We start from the raw sequence: 12,837 nt of genomic DNA, 5'->3' as shown, positions 1-12,837 counted from the left end.
CTGTTTTGGAAAGCTACTTATATGCCCTTAGCATATGGATCTTAGTTATTTTAAATTCCAGGTCTGATCATTCCAAAACCTCTACCAAAACTCAGTCTGGTTCTGATAATGGCTTTGTTTCTTCGGTCTGCGATGTTTGCCTTTTATCATGCCTTGTAATTTTTTGTGGAAAGTCAGGCATGACGTATCAGGTAAAAGGAACAGCAGTAGATAAGCCTTCGTTGTGATTTTCAGGTTTATCTGGCTGGAAGTTACGCTGTGTTTACTGTTTGCTGTAGCTGTGGTGTCCGCACTAACCCTCCGACAACTAGTCGATGGAAGCTTCGTGGGTTCCTGCACGCGCTGGCTCCAGCCTGCTTTTGGGGCCTCTGCTCCCCGTAAGCTGTGTCTGTCTCTCCAGCTTTGGAGGCAGCAGTTTGCCCTGTGACCTTAGTTCTCTGACAAGGATCTAACGAGAGTTGCTGATCTTCCGCGTGTTCATCTTTTTTCTTGTCGAGAGGGTGGCGGGGACAGTGACCACTTCCAGGCGGTTTCCGTATCAGGCCGGAAACTGGAAGTTGGCATCTCGGTGGACTGAGATTTGGGCCCACAGGAGATTGATCTTTGCCAGTGTTGTCAGAAGCTCCTGGGCAGCTATGTGACTCATAAAAGGGGATCCCAGACTTAGTTTATAGGAACCTGAGGCAGGGAGACGATTCAAGGCTGGACCTCACCTGCATGTGACAACCGTGTGGGGAAAACACACGATCTTGAAGTGGACGCTGGGTCTCCAACCAGGCTTCCCTGGGTGTCATCGGAAAGCGGGTTGTTCAGGTGCCTGATGACATTCCTGTGCGTCTCAGCAGAGCAGAAACTCAGATTCGAAGTCGGACCGAGCTCTGGAATGGTGGCCCTGTGTTCCCTCCCCGCCCCGTCTGATATGCATGAGGGAAGAGCCCGTCGTGGGACAAGTTATTTTATGATGTCTAAGATGAAAAGGCTGCATTTGTGTGGCCCAAGGACAGGGGCGGGTCTGCTTCGGGGCCCAGGTGACCAAGTTTGAAACTCAGAATCAGGAAGAGAGGTATCAGCGAGGTGTCCTTCCTATTCTTTGCAGACGCTTTGTGGATGTAGCACCTTTGGGGGGGGCGTGGCACCATTGGGAGGGGAGCCAGATATTTTCTGAGGCGGGTGCCGGGGCCAGGTGCCACCGCGGGGCTGTGTGGGAGGCGCAGTGTGGGCAGATGTGTTTCTGAGCACACGTGGGGACCCGCCTCCGGCCCCTGGCATTTGAGCAGGAGGCTCGTTATGAGGATGAGGACCTCGAGGACCGCGTGGTGGCGGCCACGCGAGGTGGTGCAATGCCTTTGAGTTCGCAGGCCGTCCCCGGTCGCCAGAGCACGGAGGGGCCTCTCTCGTGCCTGTTGTTATTTCAAGCTCTGCCGCACGCATGCCCTTGACTCACCTCGGAGGTGTGTGCGGTGGCCCCGTGGGAGAGAGGGTGGCCCTGAAGATTCCCCCCCTCTGCTGGCCACTCTCCGGAGCGTCAGCCTCCTCCTCTGTCCAGAACGTGGATGAACCAACGTATCGATTGCATTTTCCAGCCGACGCGGCTCTTAAGAACTGGGCCGGTACCGTAAGCCACTCTCTGATATTGAGTCAGGGAACTTGCCAGAACAAAAGGAAGGGGAGCAGAAGGGGCCTTGGGCCGCAGTCTATCTTTCAAGTGAACCTGAAGGCACGCGCATAGGCAGAGGCCAAGCCCGGCCCACGCCTGTGTTTCGGCTCCCGGATCTGGGGACTGTTCTTTGCAGGGTGACCATTACGGAATGTCCTTGGGCGATGCCCGCGGAAGCCCCCTCGAGGAAGGAGGGGCAGAATGAGGAGGCCACAGTTCAGAGCATCCTTCATCCTAGGGAGCAGTCTCCAGCTCAGGCAAACGGTCAGGTGCATTCCAGTCGTGAATAGTCCCAAATGACACAGGTGGCCTTCCAGCTGGCTCCCTGAAACGCACCTCAACACAAAAGCTCCCTGAGCATCCCGAGTCTGTCAGCGCCCAAAACAGAAGCCAGCACTGGGGGGCCGTGAGCTTTGTGGATCGCTTTGAAAAGCTTTTTGTGCCGCGCCAACCATATATGTAATCCATATCATGTCTTATGTTCTCTGCCTGACTCTAAGCTCCTTGAGGATGTGTCTTGTTCATCTCTGTCTTGGCCGTATAGCCTGAAAGCCATGCTGACACGTACCAATTTCGGTTCTTTTTCTGATAAAGCAAAAGAACTCAGATTTGATCTATTGACTCCTCGTTCGCTTGGCCCACGTGACTTTTAAATTTTGTTTTTCCTAGCTCCGTCTTTTGCAGGACAGAAAACGATGGTCTTGCTAGTGCCGTGGTTAGCTCGCAGTCCCAGGAGACACGTGGGTCAGTAACCTATAGGGATGCGTTCCGCCCGTGATTTTCGGGAAAGTACGTGCTTTTATCCGTGACGGCTGTGTCGGGTGTCTACACCCGCTTCCTTACTCTCTAACTAGGATTTATAGGCGGGTGTGAGTAGGCTGGCGACAGAGGGTGGCGTTTGCACAGTTGGGACAGAGAGAGATTGGCCGGCACACATGGGGTCACCTCCAGGTGCTAACGAGTCCCGCGGAGATGGCGAAGCTGAATCATGCGCAGCGAGCTGAGGGCTGTCGGACGTGAACTTGAGCCTCTCCTGGCATTGATCTTGCACGAGGACGTACTGTTCTTCCAATCCGTTACGGCAGATGAAGGAAAATCATAATCGGCCTCAAGATCTCTTCTTTTTGATGTCACTACTTTTTCTTAAGCAAGAATCGCTCGACCTTAGTTTCCCGAGGGTTTGTCCAATTTTATCAGCTCTGGGTATTTTATTGGCTTAGCCCCCCTCCCCGAACCTCGTCCCCCACCCACACACCGGCCCCCTGGACACTGCCACTCGGCTTCCTGCTCCTGTGAGCACTCAGGGACCTCACGTACGTGGAATCAGGCATCAGGTGTCTGTCTTTTTGTGACTGGCTTATTTCACTTAGCATAATGTCCCCAAGGTTAATGCATGTTGCGGGATGTGATGAGATTTCCTTCTTCTCAAAGGTTGAATATATTCCACTGTAGGTATATACCGCATTTCCTTTATGCGTTCGTTCTTCGATGGACATTTAGGTGGCTTCCACCTCTTGGCTGTGGCGGATAACGCTGTAGTGAGGATGGGTGTGCGAATCTCTCTTCCGATCCCGTTTTCGGCTCCCTTGGATGTGTAAGTAGAAGTGAGTCAGCTGGACCAAATGGTGGCTTAAAAAAATTTTCCGAGGGACCTCCGTATCGACCACGGGATGAATCCTTTCTGCCTTTGTCTTTGAGACTCTGAACCCCTCAAACGCGATGCTGTGCCGTGTTCACCCTGCTTTGCTAGTGTTTCACAGAGTGCCTGGCACATAACGGACGCTCAACGAAAACACCTATTCGTGTGTTTACCGAGTCAGTGGAAGGTTCCAGAGACACGATGGGCTCAGCTCAAGATCCGGTTTACCAGGGACGTCTCCTCGCCCGCGCTGCGTTCTCTCTCTGTGCACGTGAAACGCACAGTAACACGTGCTGACTCGACACGTCGGAGCTGGCATTTCCAGCAAGCGGCTCGGCCGTGCCCTCCCGGGGCCAGCAGAGCCGAGACCGGAAAGAAACTGAACGTCGCCTCTCACGCTGTTTCATTGTTAACCGCTGCCCCGCAGCCCAGCAACGCAGACTAGAAGTCAGGAGTCGTGTGCTGTTGGATGCGACTCCCCCTGGATCCGAGTTCTGGACACGCTTCGGATTCCCTCCTGCGTCTAAGTTCTGGGAGCCTCGGCTTCTTCAGGGGATGAGGCCAGAGTCCGCAGAGAGGAGCTGCTGGCCCTCGGAGAAGAGTAATTCCTCAGGATTGTGAAGGGGACATGAGTTGGTGGCTCCCAGGAGTAGGGGGAGCCTATTCTTCTCTCTGGTGACACGAGCAAGGCAGGAAGGGCGTCGAGAGGGACGGCCGTGTGGTGCTCCGTGGAGCCTGGACCCGGGCACCGGCGTGACCCTCTCGTGGTAGGGCCCCTCTGCCCACGCCGGGGCGGGAGCCACGGCCGCCGGCCTTCCACGCGCCTCGTGGCGGGAAACAGGAGGCAGGTGCACCTTTTTCTGACTCCGGGGATGGCGCGGAACGGGAAGAAGCATCCACAGTTGGCCTCCTCACGCTCTCGGTGGAAGGGTGCCTCGGAGTCGACTTTGATTTGAGGAGATAAGGTAAAACGACGATTCATGCACATCCGGCTCACAAGGCAAAGACTGACTCCTAGGCCACACGTAGGGTGACCAGTGTGGTTCCTGGATGCTCAAGGGCTGGACAAGATGACTTCCCTTCGCCGGCTTGCGGGTGAAGGACAATGCGTCCTTAAATGATATTGAACTTGACCACATTTTCTGGGGAGGGGGCGGGATTGACTTGTTTGAAATGCACTAGGGGAACGTGTCATTTCCTAAGGCGAAGAATCCTTATTTAAACAGAATCGTGCGAATCCGGCTTTCCAGATATTTACTTAATGCAATAACAGAGTAAGGGAAGCTCCCTTTCTCCGCCTTATTATTATTTTTTAAGAAAAGCGCTGATCGATGCAATTGTGAGTGACATCTGCAAAGAGCAGCTCTGCTCAGAGGTCTCCTGTGGGAATTGTCACAAGTCGCGGGGGCGAGCCGCAGAGGAAATCGAGTTCTGGTTTAGCTCGCAAGCCATCTCGATAAGGGAAGTCACACACGAGTCAGCCCTTTTGCTGTTGTTAAATGCCAGGAAATGAGGGACCGTGTGTTTGCAGGCGGGGAGCTGGGCCGAGGGTCGCTCTCGCTCTCGGCTCTGATAAGTGATTACCGACCTCATGAGGGGTTTCAGAGGCTGGATCCTCACCCTGCTTTCCTTCTTTCCTCATGGGAGGGGGATGGAGACGTGCGCTGCTTTTATTATTTATACGAAGCTAACATAACTTCCGATTTCTCCACCCCTGTCTTCCTTGCAGGATGGAAGCTGAAGTGGGAAAAATCTTGGGTTTAAAGTGCTCCTTCTTGGCTTCTGAACTGAAGGAGTCATCTGTGAAATTTAGAAAAGAAAAAAAACATCTGAGTGATCGGAAGGGATTTTGGATATCCCATTATCCAGTATCTTCTTTAAGGATAAAATAGAAGTTCAGGGTGACGTGGCATTGTGACATGCCCCAGTGACACGAATGAGTCTAGAACGGCCCTCCGAGCAGCTGGCCCAGCACGTGCTGTTAAAATCAAGCATGCGACTGGCCTTGCGAAGCACAAATATTTTGTTTTTCAACAACTATTTGCTCGTTACCTCTTTTTAAAGAAATCCAGCGTAATGTTTTTAAGGATTTACGGACCACTATAATCTCGTAAGAGTAATAAACATGTTATATGTCGTGTCGTGGGCAATACATCGATTCGTTGACGAAGCTGGCGGAAACCTAATGCCGAAGAGGAAGGAGGAGGGGGAGGGGAAGAAGAGAAAAGCACAGACTGGTTCACTTTATAAACGGAGAAGTGAAGATTCTAATAAAAAATATGAACAAATGGTCCAGCACAGCAATATCCCACCATGCACCGGTGGCTCAATATTAAAAGTTTTATTAAATATCGCATAGGCGAGTCCAATACGAAAAGCCCGTGACTTCGACAAATGCTGACGCGGCACTTATTTACTCTGGCTTAAAAGTCGAAAAGCGAGGAATTGAGCAGTAACTGGCTGCAGCGGGTTCTAGCCAATGGGACAGCAACAAGTGTCCGTTTCTGGGCCGAGGCTTTGAAGACTCAGCGGCACTGTTTGCTCTGTTTTTTACTTGCTGCTGGCTGGATTCGAATGAAACTGGGGGCCCGGGGGGTGCAGGACCAGAAGCCAGAAGGAGCTGGGGTCCCGGGATCGCCTCGTGAAGGAGCTGTGATCAGGTTTATAAACAAGACGTCGACCTGTGCCCTGCGTGAGACGTTACGCGTTTCGGGTCAGCGTGTTACTGCAGCTTCGCCTACGCCTTTGCTGCACCCCAGACCGTTCCTTCAGGCCTCTGTGCCAGCACATCAATTCTCTGTACGGTCCTCGAGTGAGCCACTGCCTTATTGGCTCGATACGTGTGTAAATGCATCCTCCTGTTTCTATTCTCAGGGGAATCCTGACTAGATCACTCGGGATGTAGATGGCTACCAAGGGTGGCTCCAAAGACAAGACAATTTCTGTGCCCGGAGGACAGAGTGGCTTAGACGGCTCCCCTGCACCCCCCCCCACTTCCGCCACAGTTACAGACGTGCACCTCGCCTCGGCCATGAAGGAGCTTGCATCGTCCAGACGGTCTGGTGCCGCAACGGACAGGTGATGGAAATCCTCGACGTAACTTTTCGGTGGCAGAGCTACTGAGGAGTCGGCATCACATTTTGTTTGGGGTCCCGTCGACGTCACAGGGAGCCCGCTCAGCCCCCAGACACACGTCTCCCAGAAACATTCAAGGGAGAAAACAACTTTGTAAATATACCTCATCGTAAAAAGAAAAGATCAGGAAGTATGACGTACGCTTCTTGAATTTATTCAGGTAATAAAAATGGGTCCTAAAGGTGTGATCACCTTTTAAAAAAAATGTGCTGCCGACAGTTCGACTTAGTTCTAAACTTCTTCCTATTGATCGTGCAGTAAGGAAATCTGTTGGCACCAGGAGGAGGGAAGCGAGCTTTATTATCTGATCATCACTGTGCATCCAGCCCGGACTCTGCCTTTGCTTTCCTGATCGACGTAAATCTTTCTTGTTTCTGGAATCTCCTAGAAAGTCGTTTTATAAACATCGTTTAGAAAACGCCGACCTACCACGCCTGCTTACGAGATACGCAGAGAAGAGAGGAACGAGTTAAAGACACACGGGACGTGCCAGCCGAGTGCAGACTATGGCACGCTCTGCCGGACGAACCACCGCATTTCTTCAAAAAATATTGCAAGTGAGAATTGTCGTGGGTGAGGACGGGTGACAGAACAGAGAGGGTTCATCCACCTGGCACTAGCAGAGCCAAACCCTGGACCCCGGGGAGTTGCGGTGGAGAAAGGCTGGCCATGTCGTTGATGACCGGTGACCACCAGGAGAACGGAACCAGCGCTCAAACGCCCGAGCTCCCCGATGGTGTGTGGGTACCGAGGCTCTGGGGCTAAGTCACCAGACCCTGTGCGTTAGGCGGGTGCAGGCTGGAGCTGGGAGCTGACTGGCGGGAGCTGAGGTCAGGGGGATGGATCATTTCTTCGGGTCACATAGATGAGTCCAATACGAAAAGGACAGCTCTGAGGTCGGTTCCAGCGTCCCTCTGTCTGGTGTCATGGGAGAGTGCCCAGGGAGCCATTCCACCTCAGGGCTCAGGGCACGAAGCACAACCAGGTCAAGGTGTCATCTCTGGTCTCCCAGAGTTTCGGACCCTGTGACCATGAGTCAGGTCCCAGCCACTGTCCTCCTGTGCCTCGGTGTTTGCTGATTTTTGAGGAGAAGGCTGGACTCCTGAGGGGTGTGTATATATAGAGAGGGATGAGCTCTAGGGCTGGGATTTAAAGCTAAATTTGATCAGTTTCAGATGGGGGGTATGGAATCCACAGAGAGACCTAAAGACAGGTCCTCAATCCCCATGTGAGAAACTCATTTGGAGACTGAGTAAAACAAATTGTAAAAAAAGAATCCCCAACGCATTTATGACATTTATGAGACAATTAGAATTTTTTTTTTATTGGTTTCAGGTGTACAGTACGTTGGTTAGATGTTTGTGTAGTTTGTAAAATGACCACCCGATTACTCCACACCCATCCGAGTATATATTGAATATACTTCAGTATTTCTGGATTTAATGAGGGGATATTGGAGGTCATTTGCTTCAAAATCATCCGGAAGAGGACAGAGGACGGAAGCAGGATTGGCTACGAGATGACACTTGTTGAAAGCGAGTGAGGGCTCTGTGAACATTCGTCGCAGAATGGTTTTTACACGTGTTTCAAATTTTCCTTAAGGAAAGGTTTTAAAAACGTTCACAACCAATTCTCATAAGGCACGAAACGGCTGACTTCATTTTTTTTTAGTAAAAATAAACTAACGTATTCTGAACAGCTCCGTTCACAGTGCCAGGCATTAGCTATTTTTTTGTTTCGTTCCACATACGTCATTTAATTTCTTCTTAAAAACAGATGTTGAAATTAAGATTCAAAGAAAGTCAGGTTCTCCGCCTCATGCCACACAGCGAGTAAATGGTGGCGAGAGCCCCAACGCGTTTCTGTGACTTCACTGGTTATATCGCTTTTTTTTATCCTGTTCTTGGTAGAAAAAGAAAATACACAGCTCCTTTTCAGGTACAGGGAAGACCCCGTCAGTGGGGAATGTGAGTTGACATTTTTTTTTTTTCCCAATTGTCCGCGATTACTTGTCCCCCTGCACTGGTCACGATGGACGGTGATTTACCTCTCACCCCTGTGTCCCATCCCTGTCACCCACGACCTTTGCTTCTGCCTCTTTGTCTGAGGAAGCCCCCCCCTCGCCCCAGAGAGCGTGGGGACACCTTGCCGCGTGCGCACACCGTGGTGAATGGTGTCAACCTCACTGGCGCCCTTGGGCTGGAAAGCATCCTGTCCTCTGACTCCGCGTCCTTCTGAAGGGCGAGGTCTCCGTGTGAAGGTGGGACCCTCAGACAGCTCGCAGAATCGCATGTCCCTGCAGGCAGAGGCACGGACTGCATTTAAACAAGGCCTTGTCTAAGAAAAGGGGCAGGAAAAAATGCCAGCGGATGAAAGAAAATGGCAGAGTAGCCGAAGGGCCAGGCACAGGAAAGCGCCGAGCGGCCGGGTCCTGGGCGTGGTGAGGTGGGGACCGCTTCGCTCTGGCCACCTGTATGTGTTGTCCACTGGCAATTCTTAGCAACGTCAGTGACAAAACATACCTCCCAGGGAGAAAAAATCTCTGTTGGTATAAACCCTAAGCAGTTGCTGTGCTTCCGATTGGGATGAATCATGTTAAGTTTCCTGTGAGCAGATGTGCGTTACTTGTCCGTTGTGAGTTGGTTTACACGTGGAGGTTAATTCATAGAACTAGTTACAGAGTCGGCCTCCGACACTTGCGGATTGGGGACATGCCTTTGTTTGAAGAGGAAGTTCGTAGTAGCTCAGGATCGGTGTGGCTGCTTTGGACATTTACCATCTCTGACCCCTACAGCCCTAGATATTCCTCTATTTAAACAGCAAGTTCAAGTAAACGAGTAGCTGGTGACCGCAAAGGCAGAGAAGCAGAACTGTAGCTCTGTCACCTGGTCATTCTGTGTGACCGCTGAGAGTCTTTAATTAGTGTTTAAAGTTTAAGGCAGTGAAACTGTGTGAACCGAGAGGTATAGTATTTTTGTTTGGTAAGAGCAAATTTTAGCTCACGTGTGAAATATTTGACTGGATTTGATAACATCCTTAAAATTAAGACTTCTTTTTGATTGGGAATGATTTCTAAAACTAAAGAACGGATCGAGAAACCAAATGTCAGTGACATGATTTAGCAGTTGCCTAAGTTATACCTTTTGGAAACGTTCTGATTTTATTACAATTTACTGATAGTTTTTACAACTGTAAGATTATCACACAAAGTTCAATACGAGGAAAATGTCACATTCTGCGTTTCCGCTCCGGCCTTTATTGTCATTCACTTAATTTCATGATTATTACTGAATGTGACTTTCTGGAGGGGCGGGTGTTAAAAATCTTCCGCTCGGGCGGCGAACACGTGCCGAGGCCCTCGCTGCCCCCTCCGCAGAGTGACAGCTGTCACACCTCTCACGGCTCTCTGCTCGAAGGCCTTTCTTGTCTTGCACACTCCAGACCCGGTGCACAGGCCACCTGCTCTGCCGAGCTTTTCGTCCCAAATGGCACCCACGTCGCATCCAAATGGTCAGTCATTTCCTCTCTCTCTCTCTCTCTTTTTTTTTTGGCCTTTAGTATTCTTTGTACTCCGGTTTAATCTCGCCTCGAAAGTCCTGAGTTGTAATGACTTATCTGTCAATGTCTCCGCTGTCGGAGGGTGAGCCGCCCGAGAGCTGAGTGTCCCCAGTTCCTAGCCTGATCCCTGGCGTGTTCTAGGTGCTAAATAGTCCCTCCTGGAATGACGGACAGGAGGGAGGGGAAGAATCGGGCTTGGCCCGGAGAGTGTTTTCTTTCTGCATCATTTTTTTCTGTCCCACGGGCTCAACCCCCGGTTTCTTTCCCCACACATCCCCACCCTCAGGTGAGGGGTAGGTGGCACAGGCAGGGGACAGGTATGGGTGAAGGTAGAGGAACAGGACTCTGCCATCCAGGCTTCTAGAAATTAAACAGACTACCTAAAACTCTGGGTGAGGTGCTCACTCTTTTTTGAGAACTTAAGCTGCCGCGAGTGTAAGTAGTTGGGGGTGGAGTAATAGAAATAATCCGCAAGGAAAAGGGGCAGAGTGATCTCTGCCGGCCACGCCTTTCCGTGACCTCGTATTAGCTGAATACTTGCTGTGGCGCAAGGCCATTCTGGGCTCTGCGGAAAATACAGGGAAGAAGCACGTGTTTACTGGAGAAAAATCAGAAAATACAAATAGGTGGAAATAAGGGAAAAAAGTCCACAGCCCCGTCACCCAGAGATAACGGCCGTTAGGACTTTGGTTCATCCCCTTTGTCTCTCTGCGTGTCTCTGTGCGTACACGTGTGTTCTGCACAGAGAACCGTAACGTACGCCCTGTTTCAGACCTAATTTTTTCCCTCACAGTAACGCTTCATCAGCATCTCTCCATGGCACTGCATACTCCTTACGGTATTGTATTTAAGAGCTGACTTGTATTGTTCCATACGATTGTACGTTGCTTAACCCACATTCTTTAAGTGGATATTAAAGTTTGTTTTAAATTTACTTTTACTGTGAATAACGCCACCAAGCTGTTTATAACTGTAGACGAATCACCGAGCACATGTTTAACCCTAAGGTATAGTCGTGAGTGTGGAACAGCTCGTCAGATGTTAAGCGGCGGCCCGCCCGCCCGAGGGTCCACATGGGCTTGGTAGGGACGTCTGTGAGGCAGCTTGGGGGGTGGTGGGGGTGCTCCTGGGTTGGCTCCTGCCCCAGTGAAGTCACGGAGGCCCAGGCTCTTTCTTCTTTCTACTCTGCCACTTTTCACGTGTTAGCGATGTCTTCAGTCCCAGGTAATGGCGCATGCCCCGGCTCAAAGCACCCCGCATTCCCATGGCAGAGCCCACGCGGGAAGGAAAGGGCTCAGGGCAAAGAGCTTTCTGTCACGTCGTCCCCTCTGTTAGCAAGGAGGGCAGCCCCCAACAGACTTTCTCTTACATCACATTCACCAGACCTGGCTCGCCCGGCCACCCCGAGGACAGTCATTGGCAAGTAAGTGGGAATGGGACCGCCTTGACAAATGACAAATCTCTGGGGGCTTGGGGCGAACCGCTCGCTCCAGGCCGGATTCCTTGGACAGGGCGACGGGGCTGCTAGGCTTCTTAGGGCCTGTGCACAAAAGCCGGATCTTCCCCGCTGGAAACTTTATCCGCGTGCAGTTTCAGCTTTCTTGTTTACCGCGGCAAACAATTGACACGTGGTACGCGCTTATAAAGTATTGATGGAATGAAGTCCTCCTGGGGGCACCGTTTGAAAAATATTCAGGAGAATGGTTCAAGAGCTCACCTGAGTTTCTGGGACATTCCAAAGATTCCCGCGTAGTACTTAGCATCTTCTCTAGCCTCTTGCATGAAGTCCACTCAAACCTGATCTCCATGCCAACTGTTTATTGTGAAAAATTTCAAGCATGCTAAAAAGTTGAAAGAGTAACATGATCACTTGGTCTGTCTGATTTTTCTTTGAGGTGTCATTTAACTTGTTTCTCCATCCTCAGTATTTTCTATAAACCGATTAGACATTTTTGGTAAGAATAGGTGATACTATATTCATGTTGTGTCGCGTGAGCCTGGTGGCTCATAATATTAGTTTGTTCTCGTATTAGTAATGACAGGTTTAGTAAATTTGATGCTCCAAGCACAGTGTGCAGAGCATTTTCTTCCCATCGCATTCTACAAAGAAGCATCAGTACAACTTCGTGGATATGGGGTAGACTTTACGCGTATATAAACAATGGGCTTTCTCTCTAGGATTATATGCAGTAGACCATGAAGCTGATGGTTGGGAATAACGGAATGGATTACAGCAGAACACGGAAAAGAAGGTGGCTTCACGTCCAGCGCTGCCCAGCTTCAGGGTGTCACCGCGTCATCCTCACCGACAGCTTTTTTGTTCAGAGACCGTTCTGGTCGTATCATGTGACCACAAACTCTCTTCCTTTTCCTCCCTCCCTGAAAACTTGAAATTTGCACTTTAAAAAAAAAGATGGTGTTGCTTTATTATGCAGAGCCATCTTTTCCTTCGAGGCCATCGGCAGGGGATTTTACTTTTTTCAATCAAAACGGTCCATCAAGCAACTTTCCAAAACAAAAGCCATTCATTCCCACACTCCATCTGCAGCGACTTGTGAGGGCCCCTCAGAAGACGCGACATTCCAGTTTTTAAAAAATGTGTATAATCGTTTTGAATGCTTAGCATAGGCATATGTTTAAAAAGTTTAAGTATACAACGGAGCTTATAATGTAAAATAAGCCTCCCTCTAAACTCTGTCTCTCAGCTTTTTCCCCAGATGCAACTATAGTTATTAGTTTTTATATCTCTTTTCAGAGATATTTCATGCCCATGCAAATATCTATAAAACACATTCTTAATTTTTGCATATAAATATAGTTTACTATGCACTATACAGCCTTCTCTCTA

The 12,837-nt window shown here is 50.2% G+C and overlaps 1 long non-coding RNA gene across 1 annotated transcript; it reads left to right on the top strand.

The window, feature by feature from the left end:
• The first annotated feature begins 5,971 nt into the window (after positions 1-5,971).
• Positions 5,972-8,129, top strand: LOC111733672. Its single transcript, XR_002778098.1, has 2 exons — positions 5,972-6,374; positions 6,820-8,129. It is a non-coding gene; the product is annotated as an uncharacterized LOC111733672 (long non-coding RNA).
• The last annotated feature ends 4,708 nt before the right edge of the window (positions 8,130-12,837 follow it).

The sequence above is a fragment of the Pteropus vampyrus genome, unplaced genomic scaffold, assembly GCF_000151845.1.
Source record: "Pteropus vampyrus isolate Shadow unplaced genomic scaffold, Pvam_2.0 Scaffold612, whole genome shotgun sequence".
Taxonomy (NCBI): domain Eukaryota; kingdom Metazoa; phylum Chordata; class Mammalia; order Chiroptera; family Pteropodidae; genus Pteropus; species Pteropus vampyrus.
This window is presented reverse-complemented; position numbering and strand designations above follow the sequence as displayed.